This window comes from Lonchura striata, chromosome 4 (genome assembly GCF_046129695.1).
Source record: "Lonchura striata isolate bLonStr1 chromosome 4, bLonStr1.mat, whole genome shotgun sequence".
NCBI classification, from domain to species: Eukaryota; Metazoa; Chordata; class Aves; order Passeriformes; family Estrildidae; genus Lonchura; species Lonchura striata.
In genome coordinates, this window is record NC_134606.1 from 33045186 (window position 1) to 33072643 (window position 27458).

At 34.2% G+C, this 27458-nt stretch overlaps 1 protein-coding gene across 5 annotated transcripts in view; it reads right to left on the bottom strand.

The window, feature by feature from the left end:
* TENM3 (teneurin transmembrane protein 3) overlaps positions 1 to 27458 on the bottom strand; it is a 1282397-nt gene that overhangs the window by 443770 nt on the left and 811169 nt on the right. For all 5 annotated transcript variants that reach the window (XM_021548380.2, XM_021549050.2, XM_021548299.2 and 2 more), the window contains one exon: positions 9965 to 10006. The gene's annotated coding sequence lies outside the window, so the exon portion shown is untranslated. The remainder of the gene's footprint in view (positions 1 to 9964; positions 10007 to 27458) is intronic.

The following is a 27458-nucleotide window of genomic DNA, read 5'->3' on the forward strand; positions in this document are numbered from 1 at the left end:
AGGTGAACAGGGCAGACACAGAGTGCCATCCAACAGGAAAATTCTTACCTGAGGTCACACAAGGGGTCTACACATTGTCAGAGTTTGGTGTATATCTGGTCAATAATACAATATATTTTTTAAAAGCCTACCTAAGTAATAAGGGATTGTCTTTCTTAGTACAGGGGGAGAGGTAGGAAAGAGGAACTTTAGGTTACTTAAGACAGAAATACTTAGTCCATAATGCTTGTTCTGCCATGGCTCCACCACTGCTGTGGCATCTGACTTTATACAATTCTACTGAAAACCCCCTTTAGTACCTATTAGAAGAGCTGAAAACCAATTAAAAATAATAAAGGGTGGGTTTTTTTCTTTTTTTTTTTCCTAAATCAGGAGACTACAGAACACACACAAAAAGGAATGCCTACTTTCATTACATTTTTCTGACAAACATTTTCTCATTTCCCCATTAAACAAAAAAGAAACTTTATTAATTACCTTTGTCTAAAGTTAGAGTTCCTGAATTGTAATATCTCATTTGCTGCAGAACACATATCAATTACTAATTCAGATTCTGAAAAGTGAATGAATTATCACATTCTCAAATTGATTTCCCAGGAGATTAATACACCTTAGTTTCCCCTTCCCTAAATTTAGAATACAGACCTTCCTTCCTAGCTGAGATCCTTTAAGAAAAAAGATATGATTTGCTCGGTCAAGTAAATAAGATGTCTCAGTGCTGTTATCTGAAAGTGTTAAGAACTACCATAAGAAAAGAAATCTGTCACAAAGAGTTTAAGCTGGAGGTGAAAATTTTTATGTAGTCTGGAACATATGAAACACCATTTCAGTTTTACACCAGATTCTGTCCTGCACCAACAAAGTTACATATAAACATAGCTGAAATGCAAAGCACTTTCAGTTCAGTTCTTACTGGAAGAATCTTCTTGATGGAGCTTATCTCAAAATCATTTGAAGCCCAAAGTGTCTATACAAAACCATTAATCTCAGAATGTGTCTAAACACTATCCTGGAGACAGGCTGCAATTTACAGTTCTCTGTGACAGGGAAATCCCTAGTACACCCCTGTCATTGAACCCAAATGATTTCTCTGGTAGGCATGGGAAGAAAGGTTTTCATATTGCTCTGTCATAGAAGGGCTACAGAGTATGTCAATACTTCATAACTTAACATAAAAATTAAAGCAATATACAGGCTTTGAAGTTGTGAAAAAATATCAGCAAGGTGGGCTTTCAGATCAGTGTCATTGATAAAAAACTCACTACATGAAGAGAGCTTTGGCATTTTGGATGGGGGAAAATATGGATGTGTTTTTGTATCAGGTTTTTGCTCTACGTATTTTGAGTGCAAGATGCTCTCTAGTTTTATATAAGCCCACAGTGCAGTTTCAGTCTCCAGTTACCTAATGGTGCATGTCTGCTAACAGTAGAGAATACCAGCATAATGGTCAAGCTTATCTGCTCAATAAACACAAATCCTGTCAAAATTCTTAAAGTCCCAGCTGACTTAAATTTGAATTATGCTTATTTAAAGAGAACAGTCTCTTCAGGTTTACAATTCAGGTGCTTCTCTTTAAAATGTGTTCACTATCACAAATTGAATTCTATGTAACCTAGAACCCATCTTAAAGTGTACAGGTATTCACAACATGTTTTCTACACTGTTTTCAGTTGCCTTCACACACATCTATTTTGAATCTGTTCTGTAAAACACAACAAGCCAAAGTGATTCTTCATTTTACTTTTGCACCTGGTACATTACATTTGAAAAAATTGTTTCAAGATACATAAATGGGAAATCATATTCCATACCTGCCATCATTGCAACCATTTTTGTGCAGTGTGCCAAGCAATTACACTCCCATTGCATACAACTCTTTGTTTATACCAGTGTTCCTGGAACATTACCTGACAGATATCACTGCTGAGTGATAGAAAAAATGAATGCCAGAGAGACACACGTGGGATTCCCAAAAGTAATTTGGTGCTTCCTAACTTGACTTGCTCTGATCTGCCTGCAGAAAGACTGCCATCTACTTTGGGGGATATATGTGAGAGCTACAGAGCTGCATTTTTCTCACAGGTCAGAACTTGCAGTAACTTACCAACAAAGGAGACCTGGGGAAAAAACAGGCATTCCTGTGTGCTTAGGAAACTGGGCAGTGTGGCCTCCAGAGTGGCTAAAGGAAGAGCCAAGCCCAGGAGACACACTGAATGTGCCATAAAAGCCATGCACTTCTCACACAAGTAGGAACTTGCGTTAAGGATGAAGGAACAAACCCAGGTATTGGAGGGAGGAAGAAGAGAAGGGACCTTTAATTCTACTTGTCAATGACTGTGACTTTCAAATGTATGTTTTGATTTATCTTCTTTATTACTCACAGACATTCATAATAACAACTCAAGGTCATCAACTGATCAGTACCTGAATCTGGTCTATCAACACTGGTAAATTCTACTGGACTACACGATTCACTACCTTCTACTCAAGTCTGGCCAGATACTAGTAAGAATTATATAATTTTAAGACTTCTTTAGATTTAAACAAAAGAAATGTTGCTCACATGCTCAAAAATAACAGTATGGTTTGACTCAATCTATATAAATCCATATTTCTCTTCTCTGCCATGAGGACACATATGTTAGTAGAGCTACTATTTGGAAACTCTCCGAAATTAAACTCTTCTCAAGTTATAGGAGTAAAAACAAAGGCCTTCATCCAAAACCCACGAAAGCAAGAATGGCACCAGTGAGGGGACAGGAACCAATTCTAATTAGAATTTTGTGTTTAGATTCAGTATCCAGGTTTAGTAGGCAGAGCAAATTATTTAAAAGAGAAATAGTGCAAAATACTTCACAAGTGTTTTGCAGTAGCAGTGAAAAGCACATTAAAAACCCCTCTGATCATTAATTCATTAGCTCATTTAATGTTAGTTATCATTGATTAATAATAATAGTATTTTTTTATATTTCTGAGGTTTTGTTAAGCTATCAATACTAACGTAGATTATCACAAAGATAGTTTACTAATTAAAAAAAATCAGCAGCATTGCACAGCAGGTGAGGTGTTATTACCCTTACACTAGAAAAATATAATTTCTACATTTGTAAACAATCAATTTTCAGAGCAACTGCCTGGCATTGTGCCTTGCTAAGTGAGCTTTGTAAAATGTACCTGAGTCATGTAAAACCAAGCTGTCACACCCTGTCAAAAATCAATCTTTTCTTCAACGATTGAGAGCTGAAGATTGCATGTAGAGGGACTGATAGCACTTGTAAATGATATGGCTTACAGAAGGCTCCTGTTAGTATTTCTGCATATTGGTGTAATCCAGACTCCTCAACTTTAATTATCATAATTGCAAAATATAGCAGTTCTGAGCCTTCCCTATGAAAAAGCACTTGGTGTTGCTGAACTCTGACAGAATGTTCACTAACCTGGACAAAAGTCCATTAGGGCCAGGGTCTTTAAATAATTTTAATTTTTTTTTTGTAGACTGTAACTCCTGAGTTCTATAATTCTATTTTTCACAGCTTCACGTTTTCTGTGTGCATGAAATTCCCCACCGTAACCTTAAATTATTCTGTCCTTCTGGTGTTCAGTGACGGTCTCTGAGGCTTGAGCTTTATTCTCCTTCAGGGTTCATTCTTCTTCTAAATACTCATCATCCATTGCATTCTATAAAGAGAGTTCCCAGCAGTAGTTTTTAAAATAAAAGATAAAATGTTCAGTATCTGAACATTTAAGGCTCTAGTGTCAGTACCTGGAATGCCTCCTGTTGACAATGATGGTTATCACTGGGGGCAACTGAGATCTGTTCATTCTGAACCGTCTTCAGAAATCAGCCTTATCTGATTGTTCTTTCAGATCAAAAGAAATAGGAAGACAAAGTAAGCTGTGCATATTCTTTCACTCTGCACTTTGTTGTTAAAAAAGGAGGAATCCCACTAGGACCCATAAACCACTTTTAGATATCACTAATCTTTGCTATGGATCTCTATTTTTCCATTTATTGCCAGCTGACTTACTGGATTTTGATATTTTAATGATATAGCGCGCTGTTAGGAATTATTGTGCAAAACATATAACAAAATCTAGATAGACAAAAGAGCATTTATTGCTTGGAGGGAAGTGGCATGTAATTATCAGCATTTACAGCTGAGATTAGACCTCTTTTTCCACATGACAGATATGTATCCAGTAACAGAAATACTTGCGAAGTCTCCAAAATCACACCTGGAGCTTTCGTATTCAGGCATGGTTATCCTATTTGTAGATATTTGTGGAAAGTAGCTTGAATTGTCTCTTACAGCAGGTTCAGCCTCAGTCACTAAATTCATAACTACTTTCATCAACTGTACATTGAGCAGAGGAGGGAAATACAATCCTTTATTTATTTTTTTCTTTTAAAAAGCAGCATAGTTTACATTGTTTCTGACAATTGGGGTGTGAAATCCTATGTTTCAAGTTCCACTTAAAAAAATCCAAATTGTAATAGAACTGTGCAGTCACATTGATCTTCACATGTGCTGGAGTTGCAATTTTTGGGCACTTTCCCAAAACTCAGTAGGACCCCTTTGAAGATCCCTAACTTTATATAAAAAAGCATAACCCATGTGACTGGTTCCTAACAAATTAATAAATTAGCATATATTATATGCTGTTTTGTAGTATCTGACACAGCTAATATCAAGTGTATTACAATTTTAACATGGAGTTTTGCACATCTGGATTTTGGTACTCAATTAATTTACTGCTGAAAAATTCTTGGGGTGTCTCAATCAACCATTTCCCTAATTTCTGGGAAGTTTCACCTGGTTCATGGACTTGTATCATTCAGATGATCTCTCCTTGATCAATCATCAACTTACTGACATCCATAAAGCTTCTGTTCACCTTTCTCCTTGTCTTGCTATAATGTTAAAATGAATTTTGTGAACAACATATTTTGTGCAGTAGCCTCAAGCACACTGGGCCAGCGCAAAACCTCTTGTCCGTATCTGAACTGGTATCTGAACCTGAGACCAGTTTGCCATCAACTCAGAAGTGCACCATGCATGGAAATGTCCTTTCCTGTTAAATGAAGAATATGGTTCAAACTTCTTCAGAGTTGACCTGCGGGTCAAATTTCCCTTTCAGAAAAATCTACCCTTTCCTATAGAGATTATTAAACTTCATGGAAAAATCAAAAATTCAAACGTTGTTTTGTATTTTACACAAAACATACAGAAATCAAAATTTATTAAGACAGAAGCAGAATGCTGGGGAAAAAAATAAAGTCCTTTACTCTTTCAAGAAAAATACTCTGTTCTTTCAACAAAAATTGAATTCTAGTAGCTTCTGGTTCACCTTGAAGTACCAGCTTCAGGTTTTCTTGATTTCTATGTTTCCTGACTTAGCTTCCTTGGGCTACTCAAGTTAGATGGTTTCAATAGACTAAATACTAAAAATCACAGTGCAAAATCTATCACAAATTAGCCTTATAAACTTGTTCAAAGAGCCATAACAGACCACAATTTTAATCTCTTGAAGGAAAATAACAAAATGCTTTTTTGAAACAATAATTCATTGGCTTGAAAATAATTGTTTTTTTTTGTACACTACTCAAAACACCCATGCTCTAAATTAGTTCAACTGCATTCATAATATTTGACAAACCCCAAATTCTATTCAACTGTAAATATCTTTCTTGAAAAAAATGCCGGATTTTATAAATAGAAAGTAAAACACTACTATTACTATTCTACTATCTAGTTAGTATAAATTTTTTACACAAGGGCAATGACAGTATTTTCTTTTTCTAGATTTTAGCACCTGGGATATTTACTCTCTGATCCTAGACTGAATAACATCTCTATTAATGCCAGGAAGCCACAGAACTAAAATCAAGTTTTTCCAAACAGTAGAAGGTCCTAAAAGACAGTACTGAAAATCCTGGATTGTGCTGATGTAGCACTACCCTAGGCACAGATCTGGGATGCTGTAATATTTAGTGCACAGACATAGTTAAGTTACAACAGGAGAGAGTAAGTCACTGTAATCCTTACCTACTAAAGGAAAAAATCCATAGATGTCCAAAAATTTATACAATACAGTGGAAACCACAAGCTCTTTGTATTGGGGTGAGAATGTTGCAGTCTTAACAGACACTCATGTACATTGTTATGAAAGGAAAATAAAGAAAGGTTGTGACAATAACTTCTGCTATAAAACGTTATCATTAGAACATCTATTAAATATTGAAATCTCCACTAAAAATGCAGCCTTTAACACAGCATACAACACCATTTTACTGTCCTGAATACAACTAATACAAAATGCTAGTACTTAAGCCAAAGGAGAAGTTGAAAATAAATTATCAGAAATAAGTAATGATAAAAACTGTGAGCAAAGACTTTCATTGGAAATAATGTATTGTATGGAGTTATTGATTTTAGCTTACTATTTACCATAGTAAATGCTCATAAGATAGAGGTCTGGAAGAACAGGGATTTAAACATATTAAAAATTGCAGGACATTTTTTTACTCCCTACAGCTGAGATTTCTGCTGAGGAGTTACACTATTGGGATCTACTGACAACTGAAGAAACACAGACTTACTGGGAATAATGCTACAGGGCTTACTTGGTCAATGAAACAGACCTGGAAGCCATTATGGGGAGTACCAAGAGAACCCCAAGAAGAACCAGGTGCATCATCACAGGACAGCTCTGCACCAGCAGCAGGAGTACTGAGGGGTTGGTCACATCATTCAGGACACACAATGATTTAATAGTGTACCAGCCTTGGAAATCATTTGAAGCCATTACCTATTCGTGGCTTCAGGTGTACTGATGTAGAAGAAGAAAAGAGTTCAACTGTATTCAAACAAACAACAACAAAAAAAGAATGGACTAAATCACAGCATATATGTATATATCTGATGCTAGCTTTGTGTAAGAGAAGTACAATCCATCTTCTGCATAAGTATTTGTGAGGTCTTGTATGTGAGCATTCACTCAGCAGGGTATGACAGTCAGATGCAAGATACAATGGCCTGATATTTCCTTGGGGATCATAACTTTTTAAAAAAATTATCTTCTGGAAATAAAAACTGAGTTTATTTAGTGTTAAGATGCATACCTATATTACTGTTCTCATGTGGTCAAGATTATTCCCTTTACTGAGCAGGATACAGGAAGTTACAGGTGAATTAGAGAAAACTGCAGTAGGGGAAATTTAGATTTTAAAAATCAATTTGAATTCCTTTAACCTCTGGACATTGGAAAAGACCATCTTACATTGGTCCATTATACAAAAACATGGTTTGTTTTGGCTTTCAGATCTAATCCAGGGATACATTTATTCTTCTACATAAAAGCAATTCAAAACAGCAGCAGGGACAGATATTATGACAATAGTCTTTAAGTTTCTCTCTCATAGGAACATTACAAAACACACATTTGTGTTGGCTGTGTTAGTATAGGAACTAATTCAGGGGTAAAGGAAATATCCTTTATTTATTCAATTATTACACCTTCAAATATCTGAAAAGAATTAGAGGAAGAATTAGACCGTTGCTCCCAAGTTTCACATATTTTAATAGAGTACCATCCATACATTCCTTCCAAAGCGGAAAACAGGATTGTTGCTGTTGAGTAAGAAACAACACAGACTCACCAGAAGGCTGGTTTGCACAGCATCTCTCTTTACTACAAAATTCTCTTCTATTCTGACTATTCTGATACAGACAGACCAGACGGTCATAAGTCAGTACATTTCACCTGACTGGATAATTAACAAAAACACCTTTCTTACCAAACAATATTTGAGAACAACAGGAAAACAGAGTAGGAAAATACCACCAGCAGGTTGTTTATAATAACAAGCTATCCCTGTTTCTCTGCAACTCCCTAAAGTCTCACAAGTTGATCCTGAGAAAACTTATCTGGTTTTCTCGCTCTCTGACCAGCCTGTCACATCCAGACAGACTAAATTAAATGCTAAAAAATGCAAACAATGAAAGCAATGTATTTCAGTAGTGTAGATATTGCGATCATATGTCTACAGTAACAAATAGCCAGCCAATAAATACTCTTCAGTATTCAACTGAACCAGAATTATATATACAACCTAGAACAAATGGTGCATACCTGTATTTCTCTACATGTACTTTTCATTCTGAAATGAGAATAATTTAATCTAATAATACATAGTCACAAATCACATTTGATTCAAACCAAAACAAATTTAAGAACATATCTGTAAGTATCTTTAAAAATATTTGTATAAATGGTATTTTGGACAATTTTACTGCTTATTTCTCTAATGGCCATAATAAGCACAAAGTAAGATTAACTTTATTGATTTAGCTAGGAAAAATCACATTTAGAACCTACAAAGCTTTGCTAGTAAATGCTGTTTTACCTACCAATGCAAGTCTTAAGCTACATTCTGACAATAAAACAATAAGGATAACTAATACCACATAGAGGAAGTACAGGGAAACATGAAAATTGTACATCCCTTCCAGACCTTAAGTTCAATATTAATTAGTTAATATTTAAAAAAAAAAAAAAAGAGCTGGTCAGTTGTTTAATATGCAACATTAGAACTGCAAATATCTTTTCTTGCCAATATCTCTTATCTCAGTTTCATGAGTGAGATGCCATACCCCTTCTTACTTATGCCATCCTTTTGTCAGATACAAGAAAAAATTGTATTACTCAGCAATTACAGAACACACTTAAATATGACAACTTAACTAGGAAATGAGGAAGGGATAAAAGCTGGTAGAAAAAAGTGTGATAATGAAGCTTCTAGTTCTGATGACCAAGTGATACAATATCTAAAGCCCTTTACAAGGCATTGAGATTTTTATTCTTTTACATAGAATGAGAGAAAGTGAGAAGGGGAGGGGGCCAGAGGAAGAAGAATCTGTGGTCTGTAAATGATCAGCACAAAAAATAAATTATGGTCAAGTAACTGAGCTTTTCTGATGTGTAAATTGAATCATTCCCACACGCTGATGTTTTATAATTAAAAGACCCTTTTCACTGTGGGAAATTTTACTGAATTTTGTATTAAAAGAAGAAACAAACCATCAATCAGGAGGAGGTAGGGGAACTCAAAGAGTTGAACCTATTAAACTTGAAGAGCGTAGTTGAATTCTGAATGACTTGCTCTAGGAAACTGTAGCTCTTTTAAGGCAGCTACTGTAAAAACATTAATGAGCAGAACACATTTCTGATCACTGTTCTAAAATCTTTTGTAGGCATATAGAAGAACACACACTCCATTTGGTGTCACAAGATGCAGAATATGGTTGTAAATGAACCCTTTTTGTGAGGTTCACAAGCTATAAATTACTTGACTTGGGTTACCATTGAGAAAAATCACTGAGCTAATACCAAAGGAAGAAAACCCGAACTCCATGTACTTGCTCAATACAGTGCAGTTGCTAGGTATATACTGATCAGACAGATTAAGGGTTGCTCACAGCCAGATTGCTGCCAAATAAACATTTTTGAGTGGACACCATTTCAGAGTTCTGGGACCTTACGTGATTTCAGCTGAGTTGACATCATGGCTAAAAATTATCAAAAAGCATCACAATAAGGCACACATAGGCAACTGTAGTTTCTTGTGGAAACTTGAAAATGCTCACAAGAGATTTAATAAGATATTTTGAGACTTCTATAATTTAGTCAATTATGTTCTATCCTTGATGAGTCTGGTAACAAAGCACAGAATTTATCATCCTGGATATTCCTTCTTGAACATAGTATTTATATCTCTTAAAGTTTTGTGCTGTGAATTTCTCCATACTACTAGTTTTGGTGTACGTTGTTATAGCAGCAACATAAACTGTAAGGGGGCAAGTCAGTAGAAACCTGTATATACTTCCATCATTAGACACTTTAAAACACCAATGCATTACATAGGTCCCACCAGAGCTTGAGGCTATAGTATGTTTGATCTTACCTTCAGCTTTCCATGTGAGTGGATCTCTAATGAGCCAGGAATCTGCAATGAGAACAGATTACAAAGATTTTGGTCAAATATTTTTATTTTGTTATTCTTTAATGATCATTACAGAATATCTCAGTAGATTAAAAAATCAAGACAGGATATGATAGATGATAATCTTTTCCTACATTATTATTTTCCTTTTTGCATTGTGATATATGATATGGTCATACACTGTGTATCTTTCCTAAACTCTAAATGAGATGCAGATTATCTGCAATAAAATATTTATTACAGCTACTGCTGGACTGACATGTTACTACACTTGTAAAATGCAATTTTATTTCTCTGAACCATATGGAAGTGTCAATTGCATGTTGAATATTAAATGTAAAAATGGCATCTTGGAGATCCATGTTCATTGTCCCTCATTTACTTGCACATATAATTCCTTCAGGTCACACATGAAAATGTTCCTTCCTTTCTGTCACTGTGGAAAACAGATCATGTATTCTGAGATTTTAAGAGAAAGGTCCACCTAACTTCAGCACAGCTGACATGAATTTTCAATTGCAATTTTGTTGATGTATGAAACAGCAAATGTACTATAAATCCCACTGCTATAGCTTTGCAAAGCCAATGTATTTAACAGTAATAAACATAAAACATATGGAAAAGATAATGATGATTTTTTAAAGAAAAACAAACATAATGGCACTTAGAATATACACAAAGAGCTATTTTCAGATAGTATTTTTCATAGGCACTGCAAGCTTACAGTGTCCTGGAGTAAATTATAAAATGATTTTTGATTTTAATAATCAGGAAGTTGGGAGAATTTCACATATAAAGATGGAGCTTTTGTAAATTAAATAGATATATGGAATAAATAGTAGCTCTTGTCTCTAACAAAAGTATCTGAAAATTATTTCATTCTTATCTCCCTCGCATTCCAATAAAGTTCACATTTTAACACCTGCCAAAAAGGGAAGGAGAAAAAAGGTACAGTGTATCTTAAAATGAACAGCCATAATTTTTGGTTTCTAGAACTCCTCTTCAAACAATCCAAACAGACTACACAATTTTTTCTCTGAGATTTTAATGAATCTGTGATTATGCAATGATAACAACAACTTATGATGATGGTTGGAATGTGAAAAAAACCCACACTTCTTATATTTGTGTAAATACTTTTCCTCCTTGACAAAATGTTTTCATTTTGCTGTCCGCATTTTAAAAATGTGGTATGAAGGTGCATTTCACCTATAAGTTTATTATTTCAAGCAAAATAGATCAAGTGTAAAAGCTGAATATTTTCTGGGATTTTTTTCTGTTTAAAGGTATGTGTTCAACTGACTGACCCAGGAATTAGAAGGAGGGGTATCAATACAATCAGTACAAATAACAGTAGTGTACTTTTTTGTCTAGAGAGTTTTCTGGAAATAATTTTCTTTATAGTAGCTAGCAGCGAGCCAGCTGGCAGGACGCCAGGATTTGGAAGATGACAGCTGACCAAAGGGATATTCCACACCATATGAGATTGTGCTTAGCCAAAAAGCTGGGGAAGGAGAAGGAGGAAAGGATGATTAGAGTTATGATACTCTCTTCCCAGATAACTGTTGTGCGTGATGAAGCCTGGGTTTCTTGCAAATGGCTAAACACCTATCTGCTGATGAGAAGTAATGAATGAATCCCTTCCTTGGCTTTTCTTGTGCTCACAGTTCCTGCTTTACCTACTAAACTGTCTCTGTCTCATGAGACATCTCACTTTTACCCTTCTGATTCTCCTTCCTGTCTCACCTAGGTGCAGTGAGTGGCTGCATGGAACTTGGCTGCCTACCTGGGTTAACCCAGAACAAGCTGGAAAGCAATTCTAAATATTGTCTCCAAACTTCTGACAGGCAGAGTTAAGAGGATAAGCATCCTATTTTTAACTTCTGGAAAAAAGGGTAAATACTACCATCAGATCATAAGACTGATTTTCTCTACAGCCTGAAAAGTGGGTGGATATGGGATTTGTGCATCCAAGTTCTATCTGAACCATGAAAAGCATTTTCTATGCTATCTGTAAATACAAAACTGGGTAATAAAAGTCAGTGAAAACTCTCCCATGTGTTACTGAGGTGCAACATATGCCTCCCTAAGTCTAAATTCTGGATTGTGAATATATATTTTTAAAATATGTGCAGACATACATACAAATGAATACACAGCTTGACTGTACAGACAACATAAAGGTAAAGGAAGATAGATACTAAAAATATAATTGTAGCAATGTAAGGGCAAGGTCCTGAAAATCTAAAGGCTCAATACTAAAAATGTTGTCATGCATGGTGAATAGTTACCACATCATTGAGTCACACCATGTGAGAAACTTTGTGTTTGGTGTAAACACAACTACAAAACAAACAGACTTGTATCTAACTTCCCAGCTGAGTGTCTAAGCATTTTTATCCATTGCAGAGTACCTACACCATATACCTTAACACAGCCTGCACTTGAACCCCAGACAGCAAATAGCTAGAAGGCAAACCTGAAATATTCATCCTTGTGTTTTCTATTTATGTTATCACTTGCAGGAACAAGTTCTAAGCTATGGCTTTACAACTGTCAATAAAAGTATTTTCATTTAAGAAAATGCATAAAACTTTCTATATCTGATGTCTTGAATACTTCCTTTTTCTAGATTTAGATGATCTTGTGTTCAAAAGTCTTCCCTTCATGATTCCATTTCTTAGGTGCTTAACTGTCCTGATTCACTTAATGAGCATTTCTGAATATATTCTTAGCACTGCACACTTGAAAGTCAAGCTTGGTGACACTCACTGCCAACATATTTAACTCCCTTTGATGCTCTGATCTTCATTTACTGGAGCATGATCAAAGAGTTCTGGCCTCAGAAACACGGGAAGGAAAACTGAAAATAGCAGCCAAAATGCAACAAATAGCAACACAGGCTCATCCCCGATCAGCTCTTTCTAAGGTGCTTCAGATGTGGAATTCATCAGTTTCACCTGATTCAGTCCAACTAAGCAGTGTGCTGGTTTTAAAAGGAAATGTTCTCTGGCAGTTAATCTATAGTAGCTCAGCTCATGCACAACCTCTCACAGCAGACCCAGCAAAAGGCTCCCAGCATTGTGGAGGGTATTGGTGTGTAAGAAAATGAACTTGTTTTTATCAAAACCTGTCAATCTTCAACAAGAAAATTAAAATTGCATCCAGTTGTTCCTAACTGGGTTCTGGAAGAAGACAACAGAAAATAACATATTACTCTGGTTCAGGCAGCAGGGCAGCAGTACAGTTGCCTCACCTCAGATGCCTTTCCAGAAGGCAGCAGGACTCAATACATATAGAACACATGGAATGCAATGGCATTGGTTTCTAGCAGACAGCCAGTGATTCTTGCTTACCACTCATCACTGGAATATTTATTACACATTCTCAGATGGAACCTTTCATCCCAGGGAGAAAATTGAAGATAGAAGAGATGGAAAACATCAATTCTATTTCATGTTAAAAAAAAAAAAAAAAAAAAAAAAAAAAGACTCAAGCTTATAAAATTTTACTGCTGCCTGTCAGATAAAACACTGAAATTATCCAGCACGTCCTATCTGTTTGACTATCAACTTTAAAGATCTACCAGCTTGGATCTTGAGTGATTATATTGCTATGCTAATATCTAAGAGAAAGCATATATTGTTTTGAACTGGAGAAGAATACCTACCACATCAGAAAAATAGTTTTCAGTTTCAGGACACTGAACTGCAATTTCATTCTGTTTTGCTAAGTTATATGCTGAGATGGTAAAAACAGGTAGTGATTTTTCCCATATAAACATTCTTTCTCTGCCTTTGTTGATAAGGACTCTTAAGAACCCAAAGCAACAATGACTCAAGTTTTTGCAAATTGAGGAGTTAGCATTATGTACAGTTGATGTTATCTAACTAAGAACAATCTATGGCACAGAAACTAAGCAGGTAAGCACCTTCTCACAAAATGGCACCCTCCACACAGAACAAATAATATATAACAGAACAGACAGGGCTAGACAATGAACACCAAACCAAAGAAGCATCCTGACTACTGTGACTAACCCTCTTTTCTAAGTTGAATTTAAGCCACATTCCTAGATACACACCCAGGAAAAGACCTGAGCCAAAGATAACATAGAGCATTTTTATTGAGTTGGATCATTGGCAAATTGATCCAAAGTTCTTAGTAACAAACAAATTATTAACAGCCAAAAATTGCAGTTCAGTGGAGAATAAATAACACTAGGTTCTCAGAACCAGCCTCATGCAGTATGAAAGGATGACCCTTACAGCCTGTCATGGTAAACAGTAATCTGTTGCCATAATCCCAGTGGTGCCAGGACTATAATCATATATATAGTTTATAGAACAAACGAATGGAAAAATATGTATAAAATAATATAGTTATGTATAACTAGTTACTTATATCTATAGTTGTATAAATTCAGTTTTATACATCTTCAATAACAATGTACAGGATTGTTCTGTACAGAATTCTTACACTGATGCCTGTGTGAAAAAAACCAAACACTCTGTAACCTTGTCACAGTAAAACCCAATAACAGAAGAGTATATTAGTAATTATGATTTACCACCTTCTACACAAAACCACATTTTTTTATTTAATTGCAACAGAAGTATATCTATATGGTCTCTATGGAACTTCAACATGCTGTTAATTAATTTGGATATTAACAGTGATGTGCATTCAGTAGAGCTCATGATACTAAATTTGAACAGTTTTGAAAGACAGCCTTGGAAAAGGCAACATTTTAACCTCAACATGTAATTACTTAGAAACTATGTACTTCACTTATGAATGACTGCTGGGTTTTTTCTTAAAGGTTCTTCAGTGCTTTTTCTATGTCTGTGATATCCTTTTCCACAGAACAGATTCTTAACATATTATTTTCATGTTCACAGTGCTACTGGTAAAACCTGCTGAGATGCTATGAAGATGCCAGCTACCTGTCATACATGCTTAAAATAATTGGTATCACAGGAAAAGTAACACAAGAAGAAGCATCATTAAAGAACAGGTCTCTCTGTGATATAATGAAAACATATGTTGAAAATATGTGTAATAATTAGAGCACTGTGCATCCATCTTCATATCAAACCTGGCACAGCTGAAACTATTTCTAAGTATGAAGTTCATGCTACAGTTCGGCTCTTTTGAACAAAAGACCTCTTTCCTCAATTCTATGTTCACCCACACCATGCAAATTTTTCACATTATCCCGCTCAAAGTTCATTATCCAAACCAAACACGTAGACAGACTACACTTTTGTTATGAAATATCTACTTGTTTTTTTAAATAGAAAATAAAGAGTAAAGCATGGAAAAAAAAGAGGATAAATGCAAAAGAATTTAAAAGCACAAAGGATATTTAATTGCTTAAATTACTGTGAACAAAACCACAACAATTTGTACACTTTTATTAGCTTTTCAACAAAACTCTATATAAGCATAAACCAAAAGGGTGCTTCAGCTTTTTTACATGGATTTATTTCTTAAACACAAGAATGTTTTTTTCTGTTTATATGGAATACAAATCTTTTTGCTGCTGATACCAATATCTGGCAAGGTTGGACATGCAAAAGTCAATATATATTCTTGAAAAGTGAAAAGAGAACTTCATATGAGAAGGCAATGTTGAGGAATATAAAGACTGCATCTTTACATTTACTGTACTTAAATTTTTATCATGATAATTATTAAATGCAAAAATATCTTTTCTGCCCTTTCCTTAATTGTGTTTCTATAGATCATGATCAATATTCACATGAAGCTGAGAACAGCCAATGTGCATAGAATGATATGATGAGCATATATGACCATAGATTACCACTGAATGCTTAGCAGAATAAATTTTGGCAGTTTTGAGAAAATGTATTTGAAAGCCAGTTGTCAGAAAATTTTAGTACTCTAAATGTCTAAAATCACAAATTATTGTCAATTCAGTGGGGTCTGGCTTTTAAAGGAACTCTATTTAATCACTGACTAATTAAATAATTACTTTTTCAATAAATTTTGAGATTAAATTCTGGCTCAGCAAAGGAGTACTATTAAGAAGAGACAAGAAGCTGAAAATCACATTTTGCAGTACCAGGATCCCTGCTATTAGACCCCAATGCTGATCCCAGCGTAAGGATGCAACATGAAGTGATTTTTGTCCCCTCAATCCAGCTCCTGGCATCACTGAAAGTGGTACATTGATTTCATCAGTTCCTGTGTTTAAACCAGACATATTAACACACAATAATTAATTCAGACGCTTAAGTGCTATTTTAAAATGTCCAACTCTTCCATTTCAGATTCACAAGTTGCATCATTTTCCCATTATACTTTATCTATGTATTAATTGTGTGATAGCTACTTAACTATTTCTATTAAACTTATAAATTGTAATGAATGTCAAATTTCTTTCAAATAATTTAATTGGGATTATGTCATATATTTCTACCAACTTTACAAGTTATGCAGAAATATAATCACTGTCTGGTAGGTGATCAGGTTAGTATTAGGTAAGTTGTAATTAGAGCAGAAAATTCACTAAGAACTGCTGTCATATTTTATAAGTAACTTAAAAGGCTCAAATAAATAAAAATGAATAGAATACAGTAGAATGTAATTTATTCTTTTCAAAGATTTCTTGCTATGGATGTCAGAAAAGTAATATCCAAGTCTAAGTTAGTTTTGAAATATACAAAGTCAAAGGAGACCTTTTTCACTAAACCTAGAGATAACCACCCTAGGCTAAACCTGTGTGTGGTTTTGGATGCAATGTCCTTTGCACTTCTTTTTATTTTTAAAGTCTTTTTAGGAAGGTGTAAATCAGTGAGGATGAGAAATGAGGACTAAGCCTTTAAAGGTTTTGATGGTCTGCTCTTCAACACCTATAACTGGATTTACTGAAAGAAACCAAGTGAGATATTTAAAAAGCTTATGCTGAACCACAAATATATGCCTCAAGCATATATTTCTAAAATCAAACTCTCTAATAGTACTTTGCAAAGATGTAAATATTGTCTCCAGATTATTCTGGAAGTTTTGAATAAAATATGTAAAATAGGGTAGGCCTTTAAATCCAATAAGTGCTTTGGGGGAAACTAATGCTTAAGGAAAATATGATTACTGATAGAAAACAGTGGAATGTAACTGCTTTTGTCAACCTTGGACACTTAGAGACTAAATATTTTTAAAAACGTCAATATTACACCAACTGTGCACTTAACTATGGTGTTTCTGTGTTCACATGGAGAATACAAAAATCAATTAATTGTGTGAGAGATACAATCTTTTCAGGATTCAGCCAGTGCACTGATTTATTAATGCCATTGATTAAACTGAACTAAATATGTAATATGAAGACCTGCCACGTCAAAATGTAGCTCACAGTTTCCAGGTTAAAGATTTGATTTTCCTCTTTATCTTTCTTTTCTTTATCCTTGAGACCAACTCTAATAATATAAATTGGAATTCTGTGAAGAGATCTATGCCAGTTATACTTCTATAAGTCTGCAGAAAATTGCTTGATATTGCCTTTTACTTTCATACTTAAATATTTATACACAGAAACCCCTTTTCTAAGATCTGAGACAAGATGGACACAAAATATAATTGCAATTAGAGATATGCTGAGCTTCCAGAAAAATGTGTCTGGAGACTAAGTCATGAAGAATACCTGCTGCTTCCGAGGTAGTGTAGGCACTTAACTCACCTGCATGCTGTGCATCTAGTTACTGTTTGTATTTCACAGGAGAGATCTATTACCCATATCAATAGTGGGCTACCAATTATAACCAGAACTTATTACTTCAACTATCATAATATATTAGGTTGCAAGTGGCAGATCATGAAGATGATCTACAATAATTAGAGCAAACTGACAGCAAGTTATGCATGTGTGTGATTCATCAGAAAACAACATTACCTGCTAAAAAATCAGCACTCGCTGCCACATTAGGCAGGCTGGAGTCGTCACCTTCCTCCTGCAGTTTGCAGTGACAGGAACACCGAAGACCAACTTTCATTGTTTACACAAAAGTACTAATGCTTCTGCTTATGAATTGTGATTTTTACTGCCAGAATTTCTATTCTCCTAATGGCATATATACCTTGTGTACATCTCTAGGGCAAATCACATTATCATGAGTAAAACACCAATAGAAAAGAAGGCGAAAATATAGTATTAATTTCAGTACAAAATTTCATCTATTCTGAAAAACTTCTCACAGACTATATCTAATTGATGTCTTTTTACTGGTCTGAAATAGTTTAAAAAACTCATGTTTCCTGTAAAACAAAGCAAGGTCTGATTAATTTTTTTCAATACAGATTTAATTAATACAGACAAGAATGAACATGTTCATCTAGAATGTGGGAAAATAACTATGTTTCAAAGGATTTTTAGATGAGATTTCTTGTTATGTGTACATGCAGCATTAGAAACCTAATACAGGTGTCTGTGCACTGAGTTATACAGAAAATACATTGGCAAAAAAGAAATTAATCAGTGAGGAAATCTCTACCAAATTAAATTAAACTCTTTCACCATCACTGGATTAATGGTGGTGGATACAGTCAAGTGCTGTCAGAAGATCTTTTATACCATATATTTATAATAGATATTATAATATATTTTATATATATTTTATCTTCCTACTGATAATATAGAGATTTCTATAACTAAAGGTAGATAATTTAGTATATTTTCTGATCTTTTTACTTTAGTCTTACAAAAAACAAGGGTAAGAAGGGTATTTGAAGAAATAGAGCTTGATTTCTGGATTATTCTTTAATGTGCACTTGGATTTGGGGCAACTTCAAAAGACAACAATTATTATGCCATGGCATAACTGGTATGGTATTTTATTTAATTTCTTCATGTTGAAAGATAACATATCTTTCATTATCAGTTTGATTCTCCATTGACATTAATGAATTTTTTTCTGATAATCTGAACAAACTGCTTAGACATAACTATATAATAATATGTAGGACTAAAAAAAGAAAATGTTCTGAGAATAAAAGAGAAAATGTCCTAAAATGTCCTAAAAGAAAAAAATGTCCTGAAAATGTTACAACTCTACCAAATTGAAAACCAGCACAAAACCCCCAGAAAACCAACACTGCCTCACATCACTTGCAGTCTGAAAATTCACGTTTATGAAAAAGGTGACACTAGAAAGTAGAGTGAATAAAAACTGAAGGATCAAAATGAAGACAATTCAGTTTTAGAGCTTGGTGTTTATTTTGTAGGCAAGTTTTTGTTCAGCTATATAGGAATATGGAATCTAACTGTCCAGGTCCCAGGTATATTCCATATAATCATGGAACTGTTAGGGTTGGAAGGGATCTCAAAGAATCTAATTCTGACCTCCTGCCATAGGCAGGGATAGCACACACTAGATCAGGTTGCTCAGGACACCATCCAACCCGGTCTTAAACACATCCTTCCTTAGCATGATGATTTTTAAAGATAATTAAAGATCACTTATTTCAATTGCATAGTGTGGCAGTATCAGGGTGGCAATTCTACATCACTGCAATTTAACATTTCTTACCTCAACATTACTAATTAAGGGTACTTTAAAAGGTCCATCATTACTGTACTGTGACCCCCTTAATAAAAAGGGTATCAGGGATTTCTCTTGGAACACATAATTCAAGAGTCCTCTCTGATAAGCTGTTTCATGAGGGACAGCTATTTGAAACAGATGTGAATGGTACACAGAAGAATGAGTGAAATGGTGTCAATAAATAGAACACAGTCCCTGTGGAAATAAATACCCCTCTTATACATTCAAAATAGTGTATTGTAAATTCTGCTTTAAAAAAAAAATACGAGACTAATTGTGGCTAGTTCTCTGAAAATACCAGCTTCAAATCCCAGTCAAAAAAGCAGAATTAGAACATTGGAAATTACTAGGGGCAAAAAAACCAAAGCAACCATAAAACAGAGCAGAAAACATTTTTTTAAATGCATTAAATCTACACACTTTATGTTCAAGACTGAATATCTGATTGCTCTATCTCAAAAAACCCCAAAACAATCAATCAAAAAAAACCCATAAGATCTAGGAACGAGGCAAAAAAAAAAAAAAAAAAGCAGGAAAAATAGACAGAGACTTTGAAGTCATTCCATATAAAAAGATGGTAGAATGGACCAGAGTTTATCAGATTGAAAAAGCGATAACTGAAGAAGCATTTGATAAATGCCTATATAACAACATAAAGGGAATCTTCATTACTATGATATTGGAATAGGAATCTTTCAATTCTAATACTACAAGAGAGGTTCTCATAAACACAATGATTTCCAAAGAAAAAACATAATTAATTTGTGCAAGTCACCATCACAAGACAACAAACTGCAAAAGCCTGAATAATAATTAAAAAGATCTAGTGGACTCATTAATAGGCTTTGAGCACAACCTGAGTCAGACCTCTGATGTAACAAGGTTCCAAGCCACTGCCTGGGAGGGAACACAGGAATACACAGGGAGGAATTGCCTGGATATTCTTCTTGTACTCTTTCTTTAGAAGTCTCTTACTTGTTCTACCCAATGTGTTTTTATCTCATGCATCAAAACCTAGACTAACCTGCCCCTCTGTTTAATAAAATACCTGTTTTCTTTCTCAAAATAGGAAATACAGTAGCCCTCATTCATCACCATTAGTAACCTGACAGGATGCCGCATTAACGGAGCTTACTGTCATAGAGGTTGGATAGGTAAGGGATTGTCTGAAGGCAAGATAGCTGACAAAGTGGTGAAAGCCAGCCATGGATGAGTTTCTCAGAGCCTGATTTTTCACTTATATAATTTAATATTTTCATTAGTGGTCTTGCTAGGAAAACTAGTAGGAGCATGCTGATGACATTTATGGATGACATAATGTAAGAAGAGGTGCTCCAATACAGAAGATGACTGTGAGATTGTACAGGAAAGAGTGGATGACCTTGAAGACTGTGTAATAGAAATGGGATGAAGTTTACCAATAAGGATTATATATAAATAATATTTCTGTTAGGAACAAGAAGCTTAACATCTGGAAAAAGCTGAGGAGAATCAATTATAACAGTTGATTTTAAGACAACCATACACCTTGATGTAACACAGTAAAAGCTAATAAACAGTAAAGGCTTATAAATTCTCAATCTTTGACTTGCTTTCAGTTCTCTGTTTTATACTGAAACTTCCATAGATTGACGTATTCAGATTTTCTAATTTTAAATTGCAAAATAACCACCTCCAATGTCATCAACAACCCAGTAACTCTTTGCTCAGATAATCAGCATACAAATTTCAGAAATACTTCTTCAGTTGTAACAGACTTCCATCCCTGAAAAAAGTATTTTTCAATACTGAAAAGCTAAAGACAAGGCAGATCTTATGAATGTATAAAAAATGCTGATCTTTTAGAGATAAATTTGAATGTCATATAGGAAACAATTTACCATCTGGAATACTTATGGCTCCTTATGCCATTTGCCTTGGAATGCTTTTGCTTTCATGAGGAAATCCCAAGACTTATTTTCTAACACTAATTTATTTTTCAATGTCATCACATTCAATTGTTATTTCCATTATGACAAGTGATTTTATTCAATAAATATTAGATGCAGAAGTCTAAATTAATTACAAATCACACCACTGAGAGGCAGATGACATAAAATTGGTATGTCACTTGCATGTCATTTAAAATTGTGAAAGTTACCCCCAAAACTTTTTGTGAGAACTAGGGAGAACTCAGGTGCTACTGTCAAGAAATGTGATTTATTTCATGGAATTGGCTGTACATACTTGCTCTGTTCTTGAATTCTTACTACTACAGATAGTGGTAACTTCTACAGACAGTGGCTTTGGAAAGATATTCTGCAAAATTAGACACCAAATTCAGCATAGCAAAACTGAACTGTCAGTCTTACATGTACAGTTTTTGGGTTATTTTATTAATTTATTTTTCTTCTTATCTATTGTTAAAAAATAGATATATTGAAAAATATCTTTGAAGCAGAATTTCAAAAGTGCACATATTATAGAGCTTAAAAATATCAGATTTTTATAGTGTAATGAAAACATATTTACACACACATACACAGACACTCATGCACAGTATATAGGATAGTTTTTGCCTGACTTATTCTAACTTAAAAGTTTTTTGCACCTTCAGTTCAACAATGTTTCAACTTCAATTTCATTTGAAAGAAAGGACTTCAGCAATGAAAATTACCAGTTGACATTCTGCTGATTTTTGTTATTAAAAGTATGAAATGTGTCTCTGATTCAACATTTACATTTTGTTATGTTGGTCAACAAGTTATTGAGTATTCTCTGTATAATTAAATTTTTTTTTACCTTCAAGAAAGAGACAAATTTTCCTAGTAAAATTCAACTCAGGAGGGCAAAGTAAAAAATACCTTCTGAAAAATGACATGTGTGATAGGTTTGTAATTCAGTAGTCTGAAACCTAATTAACTTCTTTCCTGTAGCAGAAAGTATAGACTCAATGAAAGAAAATACTCTGGTTGAATTATGAATAATTATGTTAACATGATATAATACAAAGCTACCAATACACTACCATAATAGGGACAAAAAAAAAATCCTGTCCTCTTTTAGATTTGTTTTATAAAAATACTTTAGGCACCCAGAATTCTTTATAATTACTTTGAGTACAATTTAATTCCATGACTATAAAATAATTTTTGACCTAATATAAAGACTTGATTTCGTGATGCATAACTGATAAACTACTTTAAAAATAGATACCATTTTATAGCATTCTTCAAGTAAATGCTTAAGAATGAGAAGTAAGATCAAGTTATTTTAATAGCATCCAAAGTGAAATTGAAGTTTCTTGCTTTCAATTGAATCCACTGAATCAGGGATTTATTCTTCAGCGTTTACTATTTTTTCATCACTAAATTCCATGCTTTTCTGATGAATTGCTATCAAAAGCCAAGTTTTAATTTATGAAGAAATCTGGACACCTTTAAAACTCTCCATATTTGTACAATTTTACTTAATGAAGGGATATTTCTACTGTCATAAATTTGTATGTAATCTTATTCTGTGCCATCTTTGTAGTATTGATTCTTAGACTGTGTGAAGATGCTGGTTTAAAATTGAACTATCCATCCAGTAACATAAATTAGACATCAAGTTGTCTTTTGTATATTGCAAAATATTCACATTGAATCTTAAACGTATTTGGAAAATCAAGGAGCAAATGACAGTCTAATCTGCTGAAACCACACTAATGGTTTGGTTTATCACATTCTGTGCAAGAAAATTTACAGAATAAAAGAATAGCCCCTCAGGAGTGCTGTCAAAACACTGGTCATACCTTTGCAAACTTTGTCAGATCAATAAAGAATATTTCTAAAGGCAGCAGAGTGAGAAAAAAAATCTCTGTTAAACTTCACACATGCAGACTGCAGACTGATTTATATATCTCCTGGGGTAATTCCAAAGACCTAGATGAGGAGCTTTCCCCTGCTATCAATTACACAGGTTCTCCCAATTACATCAATAGGTGGAAGCAGTTAACTTTGTATTTAAATTAGAAGGCTGAACCTAGATCTTAAAATCAGACAACTACCTGTGGATTATACTCTTGTATTTTGTTCTTAATATTGCTTGAAGACTAGCATTATTTCATGGATATTCTATTGATGCGAGAGACACAAGTAATGGTTCTAGGAAGTAATTAATTTGTTATGTCCAGATCAAACTTCCTTTTTGCAGCACACCTTAAGATGTCATTCTGTCTAATTATCAGCTAATAAGCCAAAGTGCCTTACATTTCTAAAAAAATACTAAACATTTTATCATTCAGTATGTTTGTATCTGATAAATGAAGAGAGAGAATATGAACAGGGAAAATCTAAGGTCAGGATTCCAGGTAATCTTAAATAAATTCAATGAATAAATTTTAACATCTATAATCAGGAGGAGGAAATAAAAAGAGCCAACCAATATTCCCCCTTCCCCCTCCCAGATAAAACCTTATCAACATGCCTATTAAGACAATGAGAAAAAAACTAATTAAAGTAAATTAGCTTAATGTGCACAGTCTGGATAAAGACAGATCACTTTTAAAAATCCAAGAAGATAATGGTACCCATTTGGGATATGTTTTTGGCATTTTTCATATAAATTGGACAGTTTTAGAGGATAAATATTGTTAGCGAAGTCCTTACAGGCAATTATGTCTTTACAGTGCTGGTGGCTGACATCATAAAAGTATAATTTTAATTGCTATTAATTGTGTTAAGTCTACTTTTTTTGAATACTTAATGCCATCTCTGACAGTTGTTGTAATTTATCTACTTTAATGAAACTTCTTAGTAGAAGTTTGGACTTCGAGGGTCATTTCCACTATGTTCAAAATAAGGCATTTTATCAGCTAGGGAAGTGCAGGTTATTAGGACACTCCTTTTTTGCCTTCTCAAAATTAGTTCATTTTCATTAGCCTTATATGGATGACCAGAAAACCAATTTCTGTCTCATGTTTCAAACGCATCAGAATTTTCTAAATATTATTATAAGAAGCTTTATGGCACAGTTTTCCCATATGAAGCAACCTCTCCCGTTTTACAAGAAAATTGAATTAAGAGAAGCTGATGAATGACTAAATGACACCAATTCACATTAGTATTTTGCCATCTGGGGATACAAAATGGGTAACTAAAAGCCACCCATGACTTTAGCTGAATACGGCTGTCTGTTGGAAGAGTTTGACCCAAAGATTTGTGAGCAGATAAAATGCTAAATAATGAAGATTAACCAAAGAAGTATTTAACAACATAATGCAGAGAAAAAAAAATTTATTGACTTTACATTTCTGTGGTAAAATTCACGTTGCTCTACTGCCAACAGTTGTAGGTCTTCACTGCTCCTGTGATTAGCATTATTAAATTATGAGAAATTAATTTATCTCTATCAGTGCTAGTTTCAATATTTGTGAATTAGTAATTGGCCCAGCAGCACTAATGAGACAATATATCTGTTGTAGCTCTTCTGTCAGTTAATGCCTATTTAAATTTGAGCATGATTATACACAAAATAAATTATTGAATTGGGTAGAATGTATCTCAAAGAATTTCCAGACTCTTTGGAAATTCTAGCTTCTTGTCAGCAATGTGCAAGGCTTACTTAAGAGACCAGACTACAAAACAGCAAAAAAAGGGAAAATTAGATAAAATATACCTCTATTGTTTTTTTAGGTTTTTTTCTCCTCAGCTATCAGAGGACATTACAATTAAGCTGATACTCACTAATGAAACTTGTAGCAGAGGGTTTTAAGTAAATGTGGAATGAGATTTTTGTGTGCTAATTCCAAAGAGATAGCATGGACAAATAAAGCAACTGCCTATTTACCACCACATTCACCTGGCTATCACTGAATTAGGTCAAGAAGTCATCCCATTAGGTTTTTGCAGTGAGGTAACTGTCTTTTAATTTGGTCCTTATTGCAAAATTATCTGAAATTATTACAGTTAATTTTAAAACATCTAAGGAACGGACATCTGTTGCCTTGGTTAAAAAAAGCACCACCAAGACACAATAAACCAGAAAAAGCCAAAAATATCTAAAGGTTGAGATGTTTTTATCTGAAAACCAGATGAAATTTATATTTTTTAAAATTAAAAATTGAAAAATATTTTAAACCTCATTGCAACACATAACAGGTAACTTGAAGGCAATACTTTGTAGATATAACAAATGTTCTACATTTTTCCTGACCCATGGGTCATTGCTTTATAGATGAATCTTACTACAAAGTACATATATCTGAGAGCTGTAATAAAATTTACAGCAGAGTGGGCTCTAAGATTTGCCTGAAAACAGAATGTTTGATAATGTAAAAAAATCTAGTTCTAGGAATACTATATTTTAAGGTGATTCAACAAAATAAGGTTATTTCTGTTTTCAGCAAGAAGTTTTATTTCAGAGTTATTTAATGCTTGTACGTTGTATTTGCACTCAAAGTGTTTAATTCCAAATTCATCTAGGACACCAGTTAGCTTTACTTTTTAATCCATATCCAAACACATTTTTACCTGAGGACAGAGATACCCACAGGTCACCACAGAATTCTGTTTCCTGAACTGCTTTGCTAGTATTAGTTATGGCAGCTATCTTCATATTAGTAAAATGAACATGAATGTAGGATAAGACTCTGTTTTTGCAAAACATAAGGAACAGACATTTAATAACAGATTTTAATTTGCTTCAAACATTCTCATGTTATATTGGGATCATTCCCCGTACCGGCCACCAATTGTTGGCATTGGTGCTTGGCACCAATCTACAGTGGATGGGAACTGACTGTCACCATTAGTTGATTACCTTACTGTAAATCTTTTATACCTTCTCTCTGCAAGTTCTCACAAGCAGTTTCTCACAACACTCACTCCTTTTCTTTCCTCCACATGGCTGGCTGACTTCTCTCTGTCCCAAGCACGACTGCCTGGCCCTTTCTGTCCCTGGCAGCACACACTAACCCTGGCTGTCCCTAGCTCCACCACCTGAACCTCGCCCCCCACAACAGCACAACCAACACACTCCAACTCTTGGCCTGCTGACCCACTCTTTTATAACACCACCCATATTGGACACAGCTGTGACCTATTAAAGGCAAGGCTGTTCCTACTCTTTAGTAATTAGTACAGCTGCAACTCCTCTTGTCTTCAGCACTATTTCTATTCTCTCAGAATCCATCCTCATATAATGTTGAGTAGAAGTTTTATTTGAACAAAATCTTATTTCTCAAAAACACATTAACCAAATACACAATAAATGGAGCTGACTCTATTACTAAGCCTCCCCTCTTTTTCCCTTCCCCCAGGAACATTTCCATAATTTTGTCTCTTCTCTATTTCTTTTTCAGCATGTACTATATTTTCTTTTCTCCCCTTAAACTCTCTCTCAGCAATGCACCTATTAACATATATTCCGTTTAAGAGCTGCACATTTATTTACTTTTTATCAAGTGTTTTTATGAATCATCACCTTTTCTATCAAGCAGTCTTCCAAATAAAAGCCTTTTAGGTAATGCTTATTGTATGTAAATGCTTATCTGAGTAATTAGTTTTATATTATAAATTGTGGAAACTACAGTATTTTCCTGTAACTTATCAGAATTGAAGTCTCTATTGATTCCAAAAAGTTGTATACTACTTCTGTTGTTTGCACTTACATCACGTGATTGGTTCAGATGATGGAATTAAAAAAAAATACTAAAAAAATTGATTTATTGAATTATTACAGGCAGAAAATGAGACATGAAAAGATCTGTGTTAATCAGCATAACATCTTTGTCTTGGAAAATACAAATCCAAGGACTTACAGTACAAAGTTGCTCCTATTGCACACACTCTGGAAACCACTTTTCCATTTTAAGCTATTTGAGATTCTAATTTTTATCTTTGAGTTTCTATGTGGAACAAATGTGGGCAGAA